The following is a 13,752-nucleotide window of genomic DNA, read 5'->3' as shown; positions in this document are numbered from 1 at the left end:
TATATGTTATTAACGTTTAATTTCTACTGAAACCTAATTTAACAGTGTTTGAATAGAGTGGCCAAACCCCTGGTGATAAACACGGTTGATATCGTGAGTACAGCATCAACCGAACCAGTTCACCACGCACAACAGACACCTACACACCCACATGCTTTCTGCATCCAACGAACTACACAAAATCTCTCTGCTGTGGGTGGCACAAAGGTACTGCATGTCTCAGCAGCTCGTAGAATCAAACCTGAAGATTCACAAAAGAAGCCAGAATGAATCTTGCAGAGAAAATAACAGCATGGAAGTAAGTGGGAAATGCCATTCTATTTCTTTCCAAGCCTTGTTTAAATGTATTGTACATGACTCATGCCAAACATCAAGGTACAAACTGTGCAAAAGGCTTCGTCTCTGATAGAGACAACTTGCAACAAACTGCACTTCTGGAGTGATGAGCTAGGCACCAGCAGAGTGAAGCATCAGGATCCTGCTTTGAGGCTCTGTGGCACCTTTCTTTATTATTTTGCACATTTTGATTCTATACATACACAAATGGCTGATGCAAATTCCAGAAATGCTTTTAAGATACTTTTGGCTGAAATCCCAGTTTTCATTTCCCATTCCAATGAGATTTCATTAGAAATTAATAATAATAATAATAATAAAGGCTTATGAAGTAAAAAGTTGAGCTTACTAGCAGAAAACGGCTCTCCCTTTCTCCCTTTTCTACTTCTCTACCTAGCTAGCTATTGATGGAACTCTTAGGAACAATGACAGGGGTTATAAAATTCTCGCTTAAAAATTGGCCTAAACTATTCATAGGAAGGTAAACATCCATGACAGAAAATCTATCCATTAATAAAGAAGACTTTCTCAGAGTTATTTCTTTAATGGAACCACTCTGGAGTCATCTTTATGAAGCACTGCAGCAAGCACATGTAAGTAGACAAAGAACACTGTTCTCCCACTTACCCTACCCAGAATGGCTCCTTCAAATCTAAAGCAGATGTCCATAAGTAAACTCAAAAATGATGGATAGATGATAGACAGACAGACAGACAGATAGACAGACAGACATATATTAAGCAAGAAGATTTGGTCCAAAACCTTGAGCCAAAAGTTCATGTGCAAGTGATTTAATTAGGAAGTAGTCCCAGGTGGACCTGCAGGGCAGTCTGGGCAGGAAAGAGAGGAAATCAAACAAGAGTGTATTCTCATGTAAAGTTCTAAAAGTAGCAGTGATTCTTGTGTCTCGTACCTGAGAGGTTTTTAACTAGAAGCAAGAGAGCGGTAAAGTGAGGACAATTTTCCTCTAAATAAAACCTGGTTTTGGAAGAGAAGGCATTATAAAGGTAGAAATATACAAAGATGGTAAAAAAGAGAATCCAAAGAAGGTGGTGGGGACAATGCACCAGCATTGTTTCATACAGATATGTTAACTAATGAAAACAGTGGAAAGAAAGCTTTAGAACATTTAAATCTAAAAATCTCATTTTATACAAGGACAACCCTAGGTTGAGGAATCAGTTCTTCAAATTTACAATTCAAGGTGCTTATTTCTCTTGGCTGGGCACAAAGATACTCATGCTCAAGTCACTCCAGAGAACAACAAATTGCGTGGTTAGCAGTAGCTCACTGTCACTTCATGCACAGGCACATGGTTCTGAACGGCACTAAGGGTTCTGCCACGTGTTCTCATCCCTGCATCTCTTCTGCTGTCCTAGAAACCACTGGGGAAGGGAACAACACGATCTTGGGCTGATCTAACACGATCAATTTTGTTGTCTGAGAAGATGCTGCAGCAAAGACACTACAAATTCAATTTTTAAGACAGTCCGAGTATTTAAAATAGAAGTTTAATGGGTTCTCAGATGACGCTTTGTTTTAGCACAGCTCAGGATTAACGTGTGAATCCTCCTTACTTATAAAAAATAGCCTGGGGAAAACAGTGGGAGCTATTCATCAGAATGACAATTAAGTTTCTGAAATTGATGCAATGGTATTTCTTGAAGTGTCACTGTTCATCCTGAAGACTGTTGCAAACTATAGGAACTACACGTGCAAAAGCACTGAGGTGCAAAGGACCATGAATGGCAGGATGTAAGCAGCTCAGAAATTTTAAAGCAAAACACAACACAAACAGCAAGGAGTGCAAGTGTGTGTAGGAGCAGCTTGGAGAGGAAAGAAAGAAAACCAACCTAGGTAGGCTGGAGACAGATTCTGAAGGGCTTTGTATGTTTTACTAAACAACGTAGGTTACTATTTAATGGAAATGAGAAAAGGATTTCCCATACATAATCAGGGATGCGATGTAGACGGTTTAATTTGGCAAGAGTATGTAAGATGTTAAGATGGGTCCAGGAAAGAAGCAATGGGATCAGTGGAAAAGATATCACAAAAAAGCCTGGAAGACGATAGCATAAACCATAAAGGGAATTTCTGAATGGAAAGCACATAATAAATTCAAAACATATTTATTTTGTAGAATAGAGAGGACTTGATTCAGTTAGTAATCAACAGCAATGATTAGTGTAACATCAGTCTTCACTTGCATGCAAAAGGACAAATTCTAACCAAACCAGACAGTTTTTCAGTCCTCTTTTTCTCTAGGATGCCTAACAAAAGCAGAATATGAGTTTCCTTAGGCCATCAAGATCACTTAAGTAGGCACTATACTTGAGAAGAAGTTGGCCACTCAGAATGTGGGGACTGGGGAGAGGTGGAGGAGGAGGAAGAAGAAAGATCACTACTGAAATAGAAACCATCTGGGGACAAGCAGCTGGGTGAGCAGTCTGAAAATGCACAACCAGCTCAATAATTATTATAATTAGAAAATATATCCATGGGGCCTCTGCTCCAGCTCTAGTCCGTCTTCCAGCATTGGCGCTGTGGATGGCTGAAGTCTTTCGCCAATCAAAAGCAATGAAAAAGGAGAAGCAGGAGCAGAGTTGGGGAGGAGAAAGACAAGAAGAGGAAGAAGACAACAACCTCAATGTCCTATTACTATTGCTATCAAGAAAGACATCAGAGAGAGAAAAGTACTTTCTGCCAGTTTCTGCACACATTCATATAAATGGCCTTTTATTACAAAAGCACTTTCATTTCACACATACTTATAATCTCAGTAGTTTAGCTGATTCAGGCACTTTTGGGAGCAATGAATACTCAATGGAAAAGGATCACTGCCATGAGAAATGTTGTAACTTCCTTTAGACACAAGGAAGCAATGGTCAGAGGTCACTCCATGCGGAACACATTTCACTGGGTAAAAAAAAATAAAATAATAAAAAAAAATCCATTCCCTATTGTTTCAATCAAGGACAGCCTCTCTTCCTTTCTAGAAAAATTAAATATATTTATCTTTTGGAGTTTTGCACCTTCACTGATCAATAAGCGAAGAAAGAAGTATTCACTGCTAGGTCAAATATAGACAGGGGATCCTTTATTTGAAGGTTATAGTTTATGCAAATGTAGCTTTGATACTTGACTTTATAAGCAAGATACTATTCCACAACACCTCTCCTGTCCCACTTCCTCTAAGCACATATAAAAAGTTATTTTTCTTTCTTAGGAATCTCTAGCTTACTGCAAACTTTCTCTACTTATCTCATCACAAGTCTCAATTAAAGCAATTGCTTTTCTTAGAGTAAATTTCCTCCTCCTTTCCTTCTGCCCCATCTTTGATTCACCTGTCGATTGACATTCTTGCTTCATTACTTGCTGACAGCTCAAAATGCAACCCTGGTCCCTCAGCAAATTACTTCTAATCATTTCCTTCCTTAGCACGATCACTTCAGTGGACTGTCAGGAGCATTCAGCAGACTGTGGAAGATCAGAGGCCTGCTGTGGCTCTGAGTGCCATCGTTTCTGGCCTTGAATCAGATATTTAGTTGTAATAGATGTGTTACTGGATTCCTCCTCCAAGATTGGCACCCTCATTTCCCCAGATCTGTGGTATGCTTCCTGTTCCCTGATCACAACTAAATCCCTCTTTGTAACCAGCCTCAGAGGAAGGTGCCTCGATAATGCATGAATGGTTGGATGAGGTAGAGGAGACAAAATCTTAGCTCCTTTTACTCAATTTAAGTAACCTCAGAAAATACAACTGAACTCCTGCATTCATGCTGGGAAAAGTTGAGGCTTCTCCTGCACCTCATCTCAGTCCACATGACCCCTCTGGCTCTACCCATGCCTGCTGCCTCCAACTCCATAGCCCAGCGCCTTCCCCAGAGAAACTTCTGCCCACCGTCTCCATCTCAGTGACAGTTTCCAGGGAACGTGATTCAAGGTAGCATGAAAACTGCTCCCTCAATTCATCTGCGTGTTATCTCTCATGACGAAATTTCACTGTTCCATACCTGCACTAGTGACACAAATTTCTACTTGTTAAATGGAGTGTTTGTTTTAAAAGGTCTAACAGGGCCATCCACCGTGGGCCCTTTGGCTTGCCTGACCCATGCTGAGGGGCCTGGTCATTATTTAGCAGATGACAGGTGTTCATTGAGAGACAGAAACATGGGCCCAGTTGTAAGGGGATTTACATTTTTATTAAACTTCTTTGACTTTGGCTTGATTCTTTTTAGAGTCGGTCACATTTTCCCAAATTGTGCACCTGTGCTCATGGCTGTCACTGGCTGAATCCCATTCTTCATTTTTAATCAAAAGCCAAGAGGGGCACATGTGGATATTGGAGAGTGAGTGCCAGAGATTTCACAGTATCACATGCCACTGGCTTTGTTTCAGAAAATGGCATTGCATCTAGTCATTACTGTCTACAAGTTAAACAGAAAATGAGTCTTGTGTGATTAGTGCTACCTGCTATCGGTGAGTCTACAGGCAAATGTAGTTGTAAAGGCTGTAAAATGCAGACTCTGGTCACTAGGCCTCAGTTATCCCATTCTGCAGGTGCAGATTGAGGACACGGCATCAGAAATATTTTCAAGTGTTTCAGGTGACAGAAGCCCAACTTTTCCATTTTGAAAAATGGGACGCGATGTTCTATGCATGCTCCACAAAGAAACTACTCATTGTGATAATGAGTAAATCAGGTGGTCTGGAGAGTTCCAAATGAACAGGGGCTATGCTGCATTGAATGAAGTGTCAGACAAACCTGCTAGATCAAAACTGGTGAGTGTGAATAAAAATAACTAAAAACAGTAAGCATCCAAATGGGCCAGTATCACCCCCACATAAAATGATGCCATGTATTAAAAAAATCTTACTTCTCTGCTTCCTTTCTATCCCTCCTTGCTTCATAGTACCACTATTTAGTAGATGTTAGATAATATGAACCTAGAATATATTCGCTCTAAAGTACTGAGTTTTAAAAACCTGAATAATAAATAAGAGAGTTTGGATTTCACTGCTATTGACTTAAAATGAACATTTTGAAAACACCCTGTGAACCTGAAAATACACCAAAGACTATCCACAATTTAAAAGAAAATGATGGCAGTCAAAAGAATGAAGAAGGGAAAAAACTTCCATTACAAATTCTTTGAACACCTACTTATTCTCCTAACCTTAAGGATTATCTTGGTGTAGTTGGCTTTGTGATTGGAATCCAGGTTCAAATCAACCAGGGTGCCTCAATGAATCTCCATTTTCCTTTTAAGATTTCCAAGTATGTAACAACCAACTCTTTTACAGAAAGAACAAAAACCTGAATTTTTCTTAGAAAGAAATTTGGAAATTCCTCAACATGTTTAAATTGCTGAACACCTGGTATTCCAAAATACCGACATTGCTTCATGGGGACTTCCTTTCTTCTGAATTATGAAGGACAATAGATCCAACCTCTTGCTTTTATTGCACTATAAATTTGGAATGCAGAATTGCACTGGCAAGATTACATTATAAGTGCCAGGGGAAAGCAAAAAGTAACGAGAAATATATGGAAATATATGACTGTAAATTAAGATGAAAGTGAATGACAAAAGGAGAAAAATTCATAAGACACTTCTGACACTTCCTTTAACTTCACTCTGCACAGTTCCTTCTATAAACTACAGTTTGAAAACCCAGGAGCCAGGGTTTCATGTCCTTGAATCTTGGTAAAATGTGTCATCACAAAGGATTCTGAAGACCACCAGACAAAGCTGACTGACACTCAGAATCATGACAGAAAGACCTCGTGATCTTTAAATGTGTGTCCTTGAGGCAAAGCCTCATAGCGTAGAATTTATATTATGATCACTGCATCATTATTCTTGATAACAGAAAAGCAAATATTGCAAAAAACTAGAGAATATTAAGGATGTCAACCCAAACTATGAAATGATGTGTGTGATTGGACAGGGTGACATAAGAAGAGAGATACCTTTGATACTAATACCTAATACAATCTATGTGACAGAAGAAACACAGATGCTCCCAGTCAGTCAAACAGAGGATAATAACACCTTACATTCTGTAACAAAGGCAGGGGGCATTTAGGACAGAAGCTGGGTTGGTGTTTCTCCAGAAGAGTCCCCCTTGGGCGGCGGCAGCGTCTTAAGCAGCTGCATCAGTAACTTAAGGGTGGCCAAGGCTGAAGCAGGACCTGCAACAGCCCAGCGGTGCTTTCAGAGCTTCTCAGTCTGATCGGCGAGGACCCCCAGGCAGCATTAGAGGAGCTGGCTAAGGCTTTGGAACAGAAACCGGATGATGTGCAGTATTACTGTCAAAAGAGCTTACTGTCACATTCTCCTTGGGAATTGCTGTGATGGCCTTGCTGTTGCAAAAACTCTCAAACTCAACCCCAATAATTCCACTGCTATGCTGAGAAAAGGGATATGTGAATACCGTGAAAAGAACTATGCTGCTGCTCTAGAAACTTTTACAGAAGGACAGAAATTAGGGAGTGCAGATGCTAATTTTATCATCTGAATTGAAAGATGCCAAGAAGCACAGAATGAATAAGAATCTGAGGCGAGGACTTGATCAAAAATCAGGTATGTTTGGTATCAAACAGAATCTCAAGTTGTCATAACGCTTATGATTAAGAATGTTCAGAAGAATGATGTAAATGTGGAATTTTCAGAAAAAGAGTTGTCTGCTTTGGTGAAACTTTCTTCTGGAGAGGACTACAATTTGAAACTGAGACTGCTGCATCCTATAATACCAGAACAGAGCACATTCAAAGTACTTTTCAGTTAAAATAGAAAATCCAGAGGCTGTGAGACGGGAAAAGCTAGAGGGGTAAGGGAATGTGCCTACGTCAAAACGGTTCTTAGCAGATAAAGAACCTGTATCCATCATCATCTCGTTATACAAGAAACTGGGATAAATTGGTTGGCGAGATCAAAGAAGAAGAAAAGAATGAGGAGTTGGAAGGTGATACAGCTTTAAACAAGTTATTTCAGCAGATCTATTCAGATGACTCTGATGAAGTCAAACGTGCCATAAACAAATCACTTATGGAGTCTGGTGGTACAGTTTTGAATACCAACTGGTCTGATGTAGGTAAAAGGAAAGTTGAAATCAGTCCTCCTGATGATATGGAATGGAAAAAATACTAAATAAATTAATTTGCTATCACTGCATTGTGTATATTGAAAAAACAAACAAACAAGGCAGGGGGCAGCACTAAGGGAAACACTGATTTCTCCTGGAGTTGGGCAGCAAGCTACCAAGTTGTCTTTCGAAAGAGAAGACATTTATACCTCATGGCTCAAAAACAGTGGAAGATAAAATGGGAAAGATAAATTTTTTAAAAAGATCTTGAACAAAGGAAAGGAAACTTGAAAAATACACAGTAATTTCAGAATGTTGTGGTCCAAGACAGATGAGTTCATGCCACATCTTCAAGAAATCACATGTGCTCGATACAAAAATGAAGAGAAATTGGTAGAGATGCGATATTACGTGAAAGAACCCCACTCCTTGGGGAATAATCGACCCAGTAATCATAGAGAAACAGTGGAGCCCTGCTCACTTGGCAAGGATGTGTCAGACCCCATTTTATCAAGGGTAAGTTTGGCAGCACGCAGAGGACAAATTGATGTGGGAAGAAAAGAAGCAAGGAGACCAGTAATAAGCTCCTGTCAGGTAAAGGTTAACAAGGTCTATGACAGGATCACTGAAGAGAAAATTAAGAGAGGAAGAAGACACATTTCAGATGGAAAGTCAACATAATTTAGGAATAGATTAGAAGTCAATTAGCAGAGTTGATGGCTACTTAGTTTTTTTTTTCTTTTGCTGCTTATTTTTAAAGTAAAGTTGGTTGATTTCAAGCTTATAGACAATTAAAACTTTCAGACCTTGTTTTGTATAAAGTTCTGTTAACTCAGATCCCATAAATCTACTACTTGCAAAGTTGATTTATATAATCCAAATACAGAACTTTACATTTATTTCTTTTAAAGTTCATTTTTTGGGGTTTCATGTCTGCTGTAGGCTGTCAATATATTTTATTTTTGATCTATCTATGGCTATTTTTAAATTCTTGATGGATTTTAAAAATTTTATCAGTTTTTATTTGATGCTGGCTAAAACAAGAACAGTATATTAACATACAAATTACCATTAAAAAATTACCTTTAAAAATCTATTTGGGTCAGCTAAAAAAAAATCAATATTCTTTCTATAGCAGATTCCAAAAGTTTGATTTTTTAAACAAAAACTAGTTGAGGTATAGGAACAGTGGAAAGTGTCAGAGATTGTCCCTTCTCTGGTTGAAAAGTAATTCTCTACCTAATCAATTCTCCAAGTGTCATACAAATTTGCAAACTCATGGGAGAGGGCTAATGCCAGGTATTCTCTGCTGCAACTTGCCAGTGATAGGTAGATGCTGCAGCTCTTTCATTTCCAAGACAGGAAGCATATATTTTAAATGTCTCTTCTTTAGTTTGCAGGTTGCTAATAAAAGCTAAAGTCTTCTGCTCATTTAGGCATTTAGACCTGGCTTTGAAAACGGGGTTGAGAGCCACAGGTCACGGTGTGTAACAGCTCCTATGCCACAGGGACATAATTCTGTGTGTTCACACCATGAAGACGGGTCATAGAGCAAAATGCTCATCTTTTGGGGAAAACGATCTGTGTTTGTTGACTAACACACCTGACATATGATGGCAGCAAAAGTCTATAGGCTCCTAAACAAGATCAAGAACTATTTATTGGTAAATAGTTATGAGTAAAAGAACAGCAAGATAGGTGAACTAATTAGTAAAAAACAAAACTTATCTCTAAGTCACTTTTTCTTAGGCAATAATTTCATTATTTCATTTCAAACTTCAGGGACTCTCAGTGGAGACAGCTACAGGGTATCTAGAGTACTTTCCTATTGAAGAAAACAGAAAATTATTCATCCAACCAGCAGGACCAAGTATTGCTAATGAGTGTTAGTACTAAGGATGTACAAGCAACAAGTGAAGAAGGGAGGAATACATGAAGATAGAAGGAGGTGCAGCAAGGTGTTCGACCTTCAGGATTGATTAACTTTGCTTTTGCCTGCCATAGTTCAGGCCAACCTTTCACTTTGGTTCTAGGCTGGTCACATGGGAAACCTAGATGCAATAATCCAGAGCATAACTACCACTTGTACAAATAAGCCTGTTGATGTTTTAGGCAAGCAAATCCTTCTCTGAGAAGTGAGGAATCTACCATGATACAGTGAATATGTCATCACTTTCTAGGGACCTGGACTGTAGGCTGCAGAGTAGCAAAATTCTCACGAGCAAGTTATACCTTGTTTTCAAGATACCAGAAGGCTTCACTAAGGCAGCTTTAAATATCAGTCCAGATGCAGAAAAGTGGAATTTGTCTTCCCTGACTCTTGTACCATTCTTGTAGTTGAGCCACCCTCCCCCTCAAAAAAGAAATAGGGATGATTGTTTGGCTTGACTCTTGTACCATTCTTGTAGTTGAGCCACCCTCCCCCTCAAAAAAGAAATAGGGATGATTGGATGTTTGATGAAAAAAGTTGAAAATATATTTCCTTACATACTGACTGACTTTTTAAGAGTTTTCTGGTTATTTCAATTGGTGATGATGATGGATTTGTACTGATCGAAGTGTAAGACAACAGGCCAGATGTGCACACATCTGCAGAGGGCTTGGGGTACCTTTGACTGCTATCATTTGCCATCATAATAGCAACTTCGGGCACAGGCAATCTGGGCAAAAGCCTATTGAAATAACCAGCTTGATAACAATAGCTAAGATTTATAAAATCATATTTTGTGTTAGGCTCTGTACTGGGTGGTTTCCCTTTTACCTTTAAATGGCTCATATCAGAAGTCTTGGGCCTCCTGTTTTATGGGTGAGGAAACTAATGCTGAAACAGGTTAAGAAATTTGGCCAAGACCATCCAGCAAATGATTGAAACCCAGAAAAATCTTACTCCAGAGGGAGTGCTCCTAATCACGACTCCCTACTGTTATTTTGTCAGATAATAGGAGCCAGAAAAGCAGTCCTATTGTTGAATAGGAGAAGTAGGTCAGCTTATCTAGAGAGAGATCAGCCCCTGGACCCGAATTAAACTCAAATCAATTTCTCAGAATCAGTGTCTGGCATCTTAGATAGACCAAGTGTGTGCATCTTTGTTTGCCTAACTCTGAAAGAAGAAAATCAAATTCTGTGATTTTTATGCCACCTCTAACTAGGTTGTATGTGGTGTTAAAGAGAACAGCCAGAGGGAGAACAACCAGTAGGGGCCTCAAAATGCACAGCGCTAATTTAATGTTATATCAGCAACATCTTCCTAGAGATCGCTAAAATCTCAGTTTCCTCACAAGAATTTAATAATCTGTTCATAAAAAGTAAAAATTAATTAGCAAAGTATAATGTTCTGTATTGAAAGTGTTCTCTTCAGGAACACACCTGCCAACTCCTGTCCCCAACTCCTGTCTTGTTCTTTTCTACTGCATTACTCTTGATGTAGGCTTTCACAGACCTGTTTCAAATTCAGAACTAAGAAGATTTCCAGTACTTAATTCATATGAAGGAAAATCATCTTGTGATTTTAATCCTCAGTGCTGCTTACTTGTCATTTTTCTCATTTTGCCTCATTTAAAAGAAAAAGTTACACAGTCCCAATTCTTGTCCCAAATTGATTTTTGTTTGTATGTTTAAAAGAATGACCTGGGATACCCAGGTATTTTGAGATAGCTTTTTCTTGAGTAAAGTGCTTGAGAACTTTGTATTTTCTGATGGGCTCTTGAAGGAATCTGATCAAAAATTCAAAAACTGGGTTGATCATTTGAAATCAGACTTTAATCAAGATTAGACTTGGGAATGAACAAGACAGGAATGTATTCCTTTTGGCAGATGCTACAAGGGTGCATCCTGATCGGAGCCATATATATATACATACACACACACTTTTAGGGCACAGTTATTGTAATACATACGTAATATCGTTAAATATTTACATAGGCATCCACCCCATCAGGACACACACATGCACATATTCACAAAGGAACAGAGACAGAGAATGGGATCCTGGATTAAAAGACCTTATCCTGCTATTTTTTTTCTAGTTGTATCATCCAGTGCAGAGGCTGGTCCTACCAGAAACTCGGTGATTCCTTGAATAGATAAATGGTGCCTTGAAACTACTTTTTTTTTTTTTTTTTTAGATCACCATTCATTCACATGTATGTTTCAATAGTACTTTTTTTTTTTGGTACTGGGTATTGAACTGGGGTCCGTGCGCTTGCAAGACAGGTGGCGGAACCACTGACCTAAATCCTCGGCAGTACTTTTTTGTTTCCCCCTGCTAAAGAGTCTGAGGAAGATGGAAAGAGCAAAGCTTTAAAAATGGAAATTTCTCACGTTTTTCATGGACAAAGGTTTGGGAGGAAGCTGAAAAAATAATCCATTGAATTATTGTTATGTTTTTATTTAGAACATTCAAATGGCTGACTGGAGTCTCTGCTTTCTACCTAGTATTCTGAAAAATGAAACTGAGTTCCACAGTTTCTGAAACTGAAGAGTTTCCAGCTCTTCCAAATGCTTAGGGAAAGGCTGCTTGTATCGTCCCTCCAGGTAGTAATAATCTGTTTCTTTAAAAGCTGGTCAATGGGATTGCCAGTGTCTACCCCTTTCTGAGATGACTCCAAATTCTAGCCATTTCTGTCAAATTGCCTATAGAAGAGGGAGAAGTAATGAAACAATAATGAAAAATACTAAACCCCCAAATCTCAGACCACACTAAAATGCTCAGTTTCACTTTAAAACATTTTTTGTGGGGGAAGCCAAAAAGAACAAAGACAGAGGCAGGCAAAAGAATAAAATATTCAGGGGAGAATGTTTACTGACAAGTTTAAGAAACAACACTAATGTAAAGTAAGGATATTGTTATAGTGCTTCTATATAGGGAAGTTACTCTACTATTATATCCAAGATTCTGTCTTTCATCTCTCGCCTCCAGCACTCCAAATCCCAACAACCCCACCCCTTACACCCACCCTCTTCTCCTCAACCCCCACAAACCAGTCACACAGAATCCTGTGGAAATTTATTAATAATGACATTTAGAAAACACAAAACTACCTCTATTCAATTAAATAAACACACCACGTTAACCTTCAGTAAAAGAAGTGGCCGTTCATTTTTATAGGTGGCTATAAACAGACTTTGAGCTCCACAAAGCCAAGATCAATAGAGCGTTGGCAAACAATAATAATCTCATGCACACTCTATCGACAGACGCTCAGAAAATACAGTTTGATTCTGATGGGCCTGATGACTGGGCCTGTGGCCAGCCGTCTGCCTTTCTGTGAACAAACGTCAAAATGTCAAGAAAATGCCTCTATGGGAGACGATTCCTCTGTGAAGTCTACCAAGGAAGCAAACAGGCTCTGATATGGAGGCCTTGTGGACCTGTGATCCTCGGCCAGGCCCGGAGAGAGAGGGCTGCTATAAATGGTGACAGTAGTGCCACAGTCACCCCGGAGGAGGTCAGAGACACTGTCACCCTCTATTGTACACTGTGTCCACGGCCATCACCAGTGTCAGCGTGTGGTGGAATGGGAGGAAGGACAGATACCTCACTGATGAATGGTTACAGTTATTTCTGCAAGAAATGCGTTCAAGGATGGAAAGTTCTGGTCTTCTACACAGACCACCCCAGGTACCTACGCTGAATGTAGCTTTTATATACGAGTTCATTCTTTTTTCTCTCAGCCTCATCCCTGCATTTCATTCTGACCCCCATCTCCATCTCTAGCTGTCTTTGCTCCCCACCTATTTCTCTTTCTTGCCTCCTTCTCTACTGGACACACAAATGATAAGAAAGACGCAAATATTCTGGGGACGGTGAAAGCACTCTCAACTAGGAATCCAGACCCAGGACCTGGAGTCAGGTCTGCCTCATATTTGCTACGTGACCCTGAAAAAATCGTTTTTCTGTCTTGCAGCCATGGTATCAAGACCTTCTGTCAAATGGTTCATCTGTCTCAAAATCTTTTTTTTTTTTTCTTTCTCTGCAAAACGATAGTACTTGAAACAAGACCTGAGTTAGTGTTGCAATTTCTCTGTTTACTAACTGGATAGCTTTCTATTTACTTCCTGATTGCTAATTTCCTAATTTATAAAAATTGAAACAATATTCTCTAATACTTAAGATTATTTGGACAATTAAGTGAGGTACTGTTAAAGCACTCAAGTTTTTTTAGAAAGAATACTTCATTGCTATTATGAATCTATGACTAGCAGGGGGAAAAAAGCTGAAATGATCAACATAGACACATCCCAGCAGTCACTGAAAGGCTGACAGAGAAACTGCAGGTTTTCCAAAAAATCCAACTTGACTCTCCTCCTCACAGTAAAAAGAAGTAC

The 13,752-nt window shown here is 39.2% G+C and overlaps 1 protein-coding gene and 1 pseudogene across 36 annotated transcripts in view; one reads left to right on the top strand and one right to left on the bottom strand.

The window, feature by feature from the left end:
- LOC104877209 overlaps positions 1–7,519 on the top strand; it is a 19,976-nt pseudogene extending 12,457 nt beyond the window's left edge.
- The window catches only part of Nrxn3 (neurexin 3), a 1,525,607-nt gene that overhangs the window by 373,680 nt on the left and 1,138,175 nt on the right, over positions 1–13,752 (bottom strand). The window lies entirely within an intron of this gene.

The sequence above is a fragment of the Fukomys damarensis genome, unplaced genomic scaffold (genome assembly GCF_012274545.1).
Source record: "Fukomys damarensis isolate Sample0158 unplaced genomic scaffold, DMR_v1.0_HiC HiC_scaffold_21, whole genome shotgun sequence".
In the NCBI taxonomy this organism is placed as follows: domain Eukaryota; kingdom Metazoa; phylum Chordata; class Mammalia; order Rodentia; family Bathyergidae; genus Fukomys; species Fukomys damarensis.
Note: the sequence above shows the minus strand (reverse complement) of the source record. Positions and strands in the feature narration are given on the sequence as shown.